The sequence below is a fragment of the Benincasa hispida genome, chromosome 2 (assembly GCF_027475165.1).
Source record: "Benincasa hispida cultivar pf3 chromosome 2, pf3_genome.v1.1, whole genome shotgun sequence".
Classification (NCBI taxonomy): domain Eukaryota; kingdom Viridiplantae; phylum Streptophyta; class Magnoliopsida; order Cucurbitales; family Cucurbitaceae; genus Benincasa; species Benincasa hispida.
The window spans coordinates 2,939,811-2,947,195 of NC_143479.1; the positions used below are offsets into that span (position 1 = coordinate 2,939,811).

The window sequence follows — 7,385 nt, forward strand, 5'->3', positions numbered from 1 at the left end:
ACTTGTGTCGCACATGAGAATAAAACGTTGCGTCCAATCCAGTGCTATTAGTACCGGACCTGTAGTCAACGCATATTTCAATGTTTCAAACGCGTCGCAGCAGTCATCAATGAAATCGTAGGGCCGGTTCACTTCTAATAATGTGCTTAAAGGTCGCGCAATTTGAGAAAATCCTCTAAGGAACCTTCGGTAGAAGTCAACATGTCCTAGAAAACTTCGTAGAGCTTTTTCATTTGATGGTGGTGGAAGTTTAGCTATGACATCTATCTTGGTTTCATTAACTTCCAACCCAGCTTTAGATACTTTGTGGCCTAAAACAATTCCTTCAGTCACCATGAAGTGACATTTTTCCCAATTCAACACAAGGTTTGTTTCCTCGCATCGAGCGAGGACGGCCTCCAAGTTATCTAAGCATGATTGGAATGAGTCTCCAAAGACTGAAAAATCGTCCATGAAAACTTCAATCGTCTTTTCCAAGAAGTCAGAGAATACTGCCATCATACACCTTTGGAATGTTCCTGGTGCGTTGCATAGTCCAAAGGGCATGTGCATGAACGCGAACGTTCCAAAGGGACAGGTGAATGTTGTCTTTTTCTGATCTTCTGGGTTAATCAAAATCTAGTTATAACCAGAGTATCCATCAAGGAAACAATAAAATTCTTTTCCACCCAGTCTGTCAAGCATTTGGTCAATGAAAGGAAGGGGGAAGTGGTCCTTCTTTGTTGCTGAGTTGAGCTTCCTTTATCCATGCAGATGCGCCAACCTGTGACAGTCCTAGAAGGATTGAGCTCATTATTGCTATTGACTATCACTGTTGTTGTTCCCCCTTTCTTGGGAACGCATTGGACTGGGCTTATCCAGCTGTTGTCCGATATAGGATAGATTACTCCTGCGTCCAACCATTTTCAGATTTCTTTCTTGACCACTTCCTTCATTATGAGGTTCAGCCTTCGTTGAGGCTCAATCGATCCCGACTTCCCTTATTCCAGCCTGATTTTATGCATGCAATAAGATAGGCTGATGCCACGGATGTCTGCTAGTGTCCATCCTATTGCACGCATGTGCTTTTGCAGCATCTGCAAAAGAGAATGTTCGTTAGGCTTGGTAAGATTTGCGGAAATAATTACAGGTAAAGTTTTATTTGTTCTAAGGAAAGCATATTTAAGGTGACTAGGTAACGATTTCAACTCAAGTTCTGGTGGTTCCTCTAGAGATGGACGCATTGGTTTCGTCCACTGCTCACTCAGACTTGGCGGCTCTAGTTCTTTCATGTTCTTCTCCAACGCGAGGACCTCGCATACTTGGGACACTTCTTCTTCAGGCAACTCTATTATGTTCAGTTGACAATCTTCACTATACGGGAACTTTAATGCGTTTAAAACATTAAACTTCATCTCTTGATTGTCTACACGTATAGTCAATTCTCCCTTATGCACATCTATTAAAACTTTCCCAGTGGCTAGAAGGAGGCGTTCAAGAATAATTGGTACATCCCTGTCTGCTTCATAGTCTAAGATGATAAAATCTACTGGGAATATGAAGTTGTCAACTTTTACCAGAACGTCTTCAATCTTTCCTTTAGGGTACTTGATTTTTCTGTTAGCGAGTTGAAGAGTAACAGAAATGGGTTGTGCTTCACCTATTCCCAATTTCTTGAAGATTGAGAGTGGCATGAGATTAATGCTTGTTCCTTAATCACACAACGCATGTCCCACATCCAACCCTCCAATCGAGCACGGGACTGTGAAGCTCCAAAGGTCTTTCTGTTTCTTAGGTAGGTTGTTGCTTACTAACGCATTGCACTCCTGCATTAGCACAATTACCTCCGTCTCGTTGACTCTCATTTTCTTCGTCAAAATATCCTTAAAAAATTTGACATATTTTGGCATTTGCTCCAAGGCTTCTACAAGTGAAATATTGATATGTAATTGCCTCAAAAGTTCAAGAAAATGCTTCAATTGTTATTCATCATTCTTCTTCATCAAGCGTCTAGGGAATGGTGCGTTCAGCGGCACCACAGGTTTTCCCGCGTTAGACGTGCTTGGTTCTGAATGGCTCGTGGATTCAAGCGTTCTTTCTTCTTGATCTTCTAATGCCATTGAACGTGTGTTGCGTTCTTTTGAAGGACTGCTATTTCTTAGATTCATGGTTCTTTCTTCAAGAGCTTTGCCACTTCACAATGTCACCGCATGACATTGCTCCTTTCCATTGTTATTCCCAGGGGTTTCAGTGTTGCTAGGAAAAACTCCAGGCTGCCTATTCTTCAACAACTTGCTATCTGCGCCACCTGTATCTCCAGGTTTCTGATAGACGACGCCTGGCTTTTCAGCAACAAGTCATTTTGGGCGATATATTCCTTTAATAGGTTTTGAAGCGGAGATCCTGAGCTCGACGCCTGACCTCCTTTATTAAAGGATTGTTGGTGTGGCTGATGCGTTGGTTGGAATGCAGGCGGCAGTCCTTGCCGTTGTTGCTGGTTCGCCCCTGGGTGGTGCTCCTGTTGATTTCCTGTCCGAGAAAAATTTAGATGGTTCCTCCATCTGGGATTCTATGTTTTTGAAAATGGGTTGTTTTTAATGAAGCATACTGATTGCGAATTTTGTATGCAATCAGCATTGGAATGGGGATCTCCATAGCCCACATAGCTAACCATGGGCTATACGAACATTTCTACCATATTCACCTTCTGCTGATTTGATATGTTCCCTAATGATATGTTTTGCAAAAGGATGGTCATAGTAGCCACTTATGCCGAGAGTGTGGCTATTGCGTTGGAATCGATAGAATTAACATTCTGAGATCTCCTCTTCCTGTCAGCTCCTGCGTTATATGTATCGTCCACCCATTCCATGTTGTGTTTAGCATTGCGGTCTAATATCTCCTTAGCTTTATTGTAAGATTTATCCATAATTCCACTAGCTGCAGCTGCGTCGGCTGCCATCTGCGATGCTCTATTTAATCCACCATAAAAATTCTCCATCTGGATAGTTAGTGGTAATCCATGGTTCGGGCAATTTTTGACCAATCCCTTAAAACGCTCCCATGCGGCGCTTAAGGTTTCAGCTTCTTCTTGCTCAAAGTTCATGATCTCTCGACGCCTTCTTGCGTTAGTGGTAGGTGGGAAGTATTTTTATATGAATTTCTCCACCAACTTCTCCCAGGTTGTGATCTCACTAGGCTTCAGTGAGCTTACCCATTGCTTGCATGATCACGCAAAGAATAGGGGAATAGGGATAGCCTGGTCGCTTCTGGAGTGATTCCAGGAATCACAAAGAAGTTACACGTTTCCAGGAAATGTTTTATGTGGGTGTGAGGATCTTCTACACAACCACCCTAAATTGTCCAGCAGTTTGGAGCATTTGAAGAATCACAGATTTCATTTTGAATCTTGTCCCATCTAGCGTAGGGTATATGATTTCTGGTGAGAATTCATACAATACAGGAGACGTATACTCATGGGATGCGTACTACTGTTCGCCATTAAGATCGGATTTTGCGCAACGTGAGCTAGTTGTTGAGCTAAGTTCTGATTTGCCTGGTTGTCTGCCATTTCTTGATGCCTGTTTTGTTGTCTGAGAAGTTGTTGCCATAACCTTCGACGATGATTAGATCGGTTTCTACATTGGAAGGTCCTTTCAACTTCGGGGTCATATACAAGTTCAGGAGTGCTCTCCCTGCTCATAAACCTTTACAAGCTTAGGCTTAGCTCGTAATACTCCCTCGGCTAAAGTGTTCGTACAAAAGATACAAGCAAAATTTCTAGTTAGTTTTGATGTTGAATCCCCGACAACGGCGCCAAAAACTTGTTCGTTGCTATCGTTATTCGAGTTGGGAGTGTATTGTATAAAATGAATTCAAAAAACAAGTTCCAAGTACGAATGATGCGTTTATCCTTTGATGCGTTGATGTATTCGTAACGCGTTGGTGCATTATAGATGTGCAACAGAACGCATGACACTCCTTCTATTGACGTTCAAGTTTTCCTAAATCAGACCCAAGTATAAATCCAATTTAGGTTCCTGGTATGTCCAGGGTCGAACTCAGGGATTCAGATTAAGCTAACACAGACTTTGCGTTGTAACTGTTGTAGGGATTTCCTAAAATGTATGAAGAAATGTGTTATTTACACTAAGGTGTTGTGTGTGTGCAAGAAGATACTGGGTTGGGTAGAGAATAATGAATCGTGTGGAAATGGATTTTAATGCAAGTGGTATGCGTCGATCTAAGATGAATGTATACGAACTAGAATGTGATGTGAATGAGATGGCTTGCTTATCTTTGTTTATGCGTTAGACTCTTATTTGACACTTTTCAATGCGAATAACATACAAAACCTATCTCTAGGATGCATGCGTCAAACACAGGATGCAGTAAGACACTAGTATGTCTATCTCTAGATGTACTATGTGTTCTAACTTAATGCTAGCTTATTTATTCTCTCGAGTCTAAGCTAAAGATGCTTTTACCAATTGATCATGGAATTTTGCATGAAATATAGATGCATCCAACATAAACAAAAAATAAACAATGGCAAAGTGTGATAGATCAAATATATGAATTCATAAAGAAGAAGATTGTCTTTACAAAAGCAATACATAATCAGATGAAAGAATGAAAGAGATAAATGAGATGAAAGGAACTGAGTGAAGCTGTAGAGTACAATCTCTTGTATCTCTTTGGCTCAATTCTAGTTGTGCACAATTACTTGTATAAGAGTTGGATAAAGTGTCTCTCTCAAGCTCGGCTTCCTCCACTCCTTGATCGGCGGTGATGGTGGTTCTCTTCCCTTCTGCCCTTCTTGGCACCACAGCACAGCTCTAAAGATCTAAAACTATGACTAAGCTAATACTGAGAGTGAGAACTTGAAATTTTCTGAACTTCGAACTCTTGAGGGATTTCATCTATTTATAGGCTTTGGTCATCTCCAGCTTGGTGATGGGCAGCATTAAAGTCCATGCCCTGGTCAGCTGCTTGACACTTAGAAGCTTTTCAAACGCCGTCTGCTGCAGGTGCCCATGCTTGTAAGTGATGATTTGACACAAACAGCCTGAATTGATGAATCTTCCTTGCGTTGAATCCCTCTGATGCATGGCTCATGTGTTAGAAGTTTGCCTGCGACACTTCTTAATCATGCGTTAGCCTCTTGTTGAAATCCTGCAATATAATGCTTTATTGACGTAGTAATTTATTAATAAACATTCTTTTGCATGAGTTTGCTAATGTTTGAGTAATTCCACCCCCAAATTTGTATTTCTATAAGTTATCACCACCCCCAAATTTGAACAATGCTTGTCCTCAAGCATTCCATAAATAATTCTTTGTTATTTCCCTTGTCTTTAGTGTGCAGAGTTCGCCTTTCATCATATTCAATTATAAGCTTGAGACAAGAGTTTGGAAAATGTAACGCGGATTGACTCTTTTCTAAAAGGAATAATGTTTAGTTTCAGGTGCAGCAAGCCTTTCATCAATAACTCCTTCAGTTTCTCAAAACATTCCCGTTTTTTATAAACCCGCAATGCGTTAGATGCTTTTTAAAATCAATTCCGGATAAAAAGAAAAAAAAATATGAATTTTCAATTACCCATGCGTTGTTCCATGTATCCCACTTTCGTTTTGGCTTGCTGATTGTAAGACTTTAATAACTGCATCAAATTGAGTTTTTATTAGTTTGATGAAATGATTAATGCAAAGAGTATATCGCTTTTCACTTGAGAGGATAAATCCACATAAACCGGTTGTAGTCATCAATGAATGAGACATAGTGATTACATAAGATACGATGATAAAAGTCCATGTCCCCATTACCAGTTCCCGGCAACGACACCATAAACTTGATTGACATATAATGCATGATGCCATAAACTTGTAAGCATAAACTTTATCTTCTTATGTCATACAACGCTTAAGATGCAGTGATTCTAAATAGGCATATGGATGGTGATGAATGATGGGTCATACAAGCTCATGTTACCTTCTCTCGACAAATCAGAATGGCATCTTCACTTTTGCTCTCACAGGTGAGCATGCTTTAGCTAAACATCTTTATTTCTTTAGCACAGATTAAGTTACTTGTTTAATTCATATTAATTACCAAGGGATTAAGAAAATATCGTGGAAAAAAAAATTAGTGGAGGAACGGAAATAGACAGAAATGTGGAAATGAAAATGATCATGACAATTAATTATAAAATCAAACGTCTAATACATGGTTGTGAATGATTTAGACTAAGAAGATGAAGTAGAGTTAGAAACAGATACAGAAGAGTGCCAATGTCTTGACATTGATCTGGATGGAGAGATTGATTGTCAGCGTAGATGGAGTGAACAGAATGATGACCTTCCCCTCAGGCTTGCTCAACCGGTAGAGTTGGTCTAGGTATAGAGTTTCATGGCGGGGATTTGGAATGATTCTACCCTGAGACTCACCTCTCGGCCTTGTCTCTTTTCTTCTCGGATCTTCTCAGATCAGCCTCTCTCTCAATAGCCTCGTATCAATTATCCCCCGTATCAAGTATATTTTTTAGTGAATTCTTTAAGGGTATTTATAGATGAAAGCTTTGACTCTCTGACTTGTGGTCCCCACTTTATCGTTATGGATATTTCGAAAATGGTGGAATAAATATTTCTTCTATTATGCAATCAGTCCATCGAAAATGCACAACGGTTAGTTGTACACGTGTCAAAATCCTCCGCGATTGCATTGCTCATTTGCATCTTTCGATCGTGTGCTTGCATGTGGTGTTGTTTTTATTACTGCATGCGGTTGAAGTTCAGTTATGGATCATTTGTCGCATGCGCCGTCATTGCGTTGATTGTCTATTCATTCCTGAATGATGGGCGCAATGCGACGTAGATGCGTTAATCCTTTTTCTTTTGAGCCATGAACGCATACGGTGACTGGATTACCTGCAAAACAGACGAAATATTCTTTTCTACCATCACAATGGTATTAGTGGGTGTATTGACGATAATTTATAATTATTGTATTTCTTAGCCCATTTCCATACAATTGACACAACTTTCCTATCTTTTAACCGCAATATCTAAATAAAGCAATATAAATAACTTGTATTTCTACAAGTTATCACACCCCCAAATTTAGATATATGCTCGTCCTCAAGCATATCTTTGACTAAGGCAATAAAGATCAATTCCTATCCTATATTTTTGCATCGATTGGTTGCTCTGAATGCTCCACTTAGGCACATTACTTGACAATGCATTTTTCTTCTATTCTTGCTAAGTCGTATCAAAACCCTACTTTATTCTTCTATACTACAAATTTCTGCTCAAAAATGCTTTTCTAGTTTAAAAAAGAATGTTTACCTCTTCTTTATCAAAACAACTTAATGTGTCTATATACGATGGTCAAATCTTGCGTCATT

At 39.7% G+C, this 7,385-nt stretch overlaps 1 non-coding gene across 1 annotated transcript; it reads left to right on the forward strand.

The window, feature by feature from the left end:
- The first annotated feature begins 2,996 nt into the window (after window positions 1-2,996).
- LOC120070381 (small nucleolar RNA R71) lies at window positions 2,997-3,100 on the forward strand. Its single transcript, XR_005479876.2, has one exon. It is a non-coding gene; the product is annotated as a small nucleolar RNA R71 (small nucleolar RNA).
- The last annotated feature ends 4,285 nt before the right edge of the window (window positions 3,101-7,385 follow it).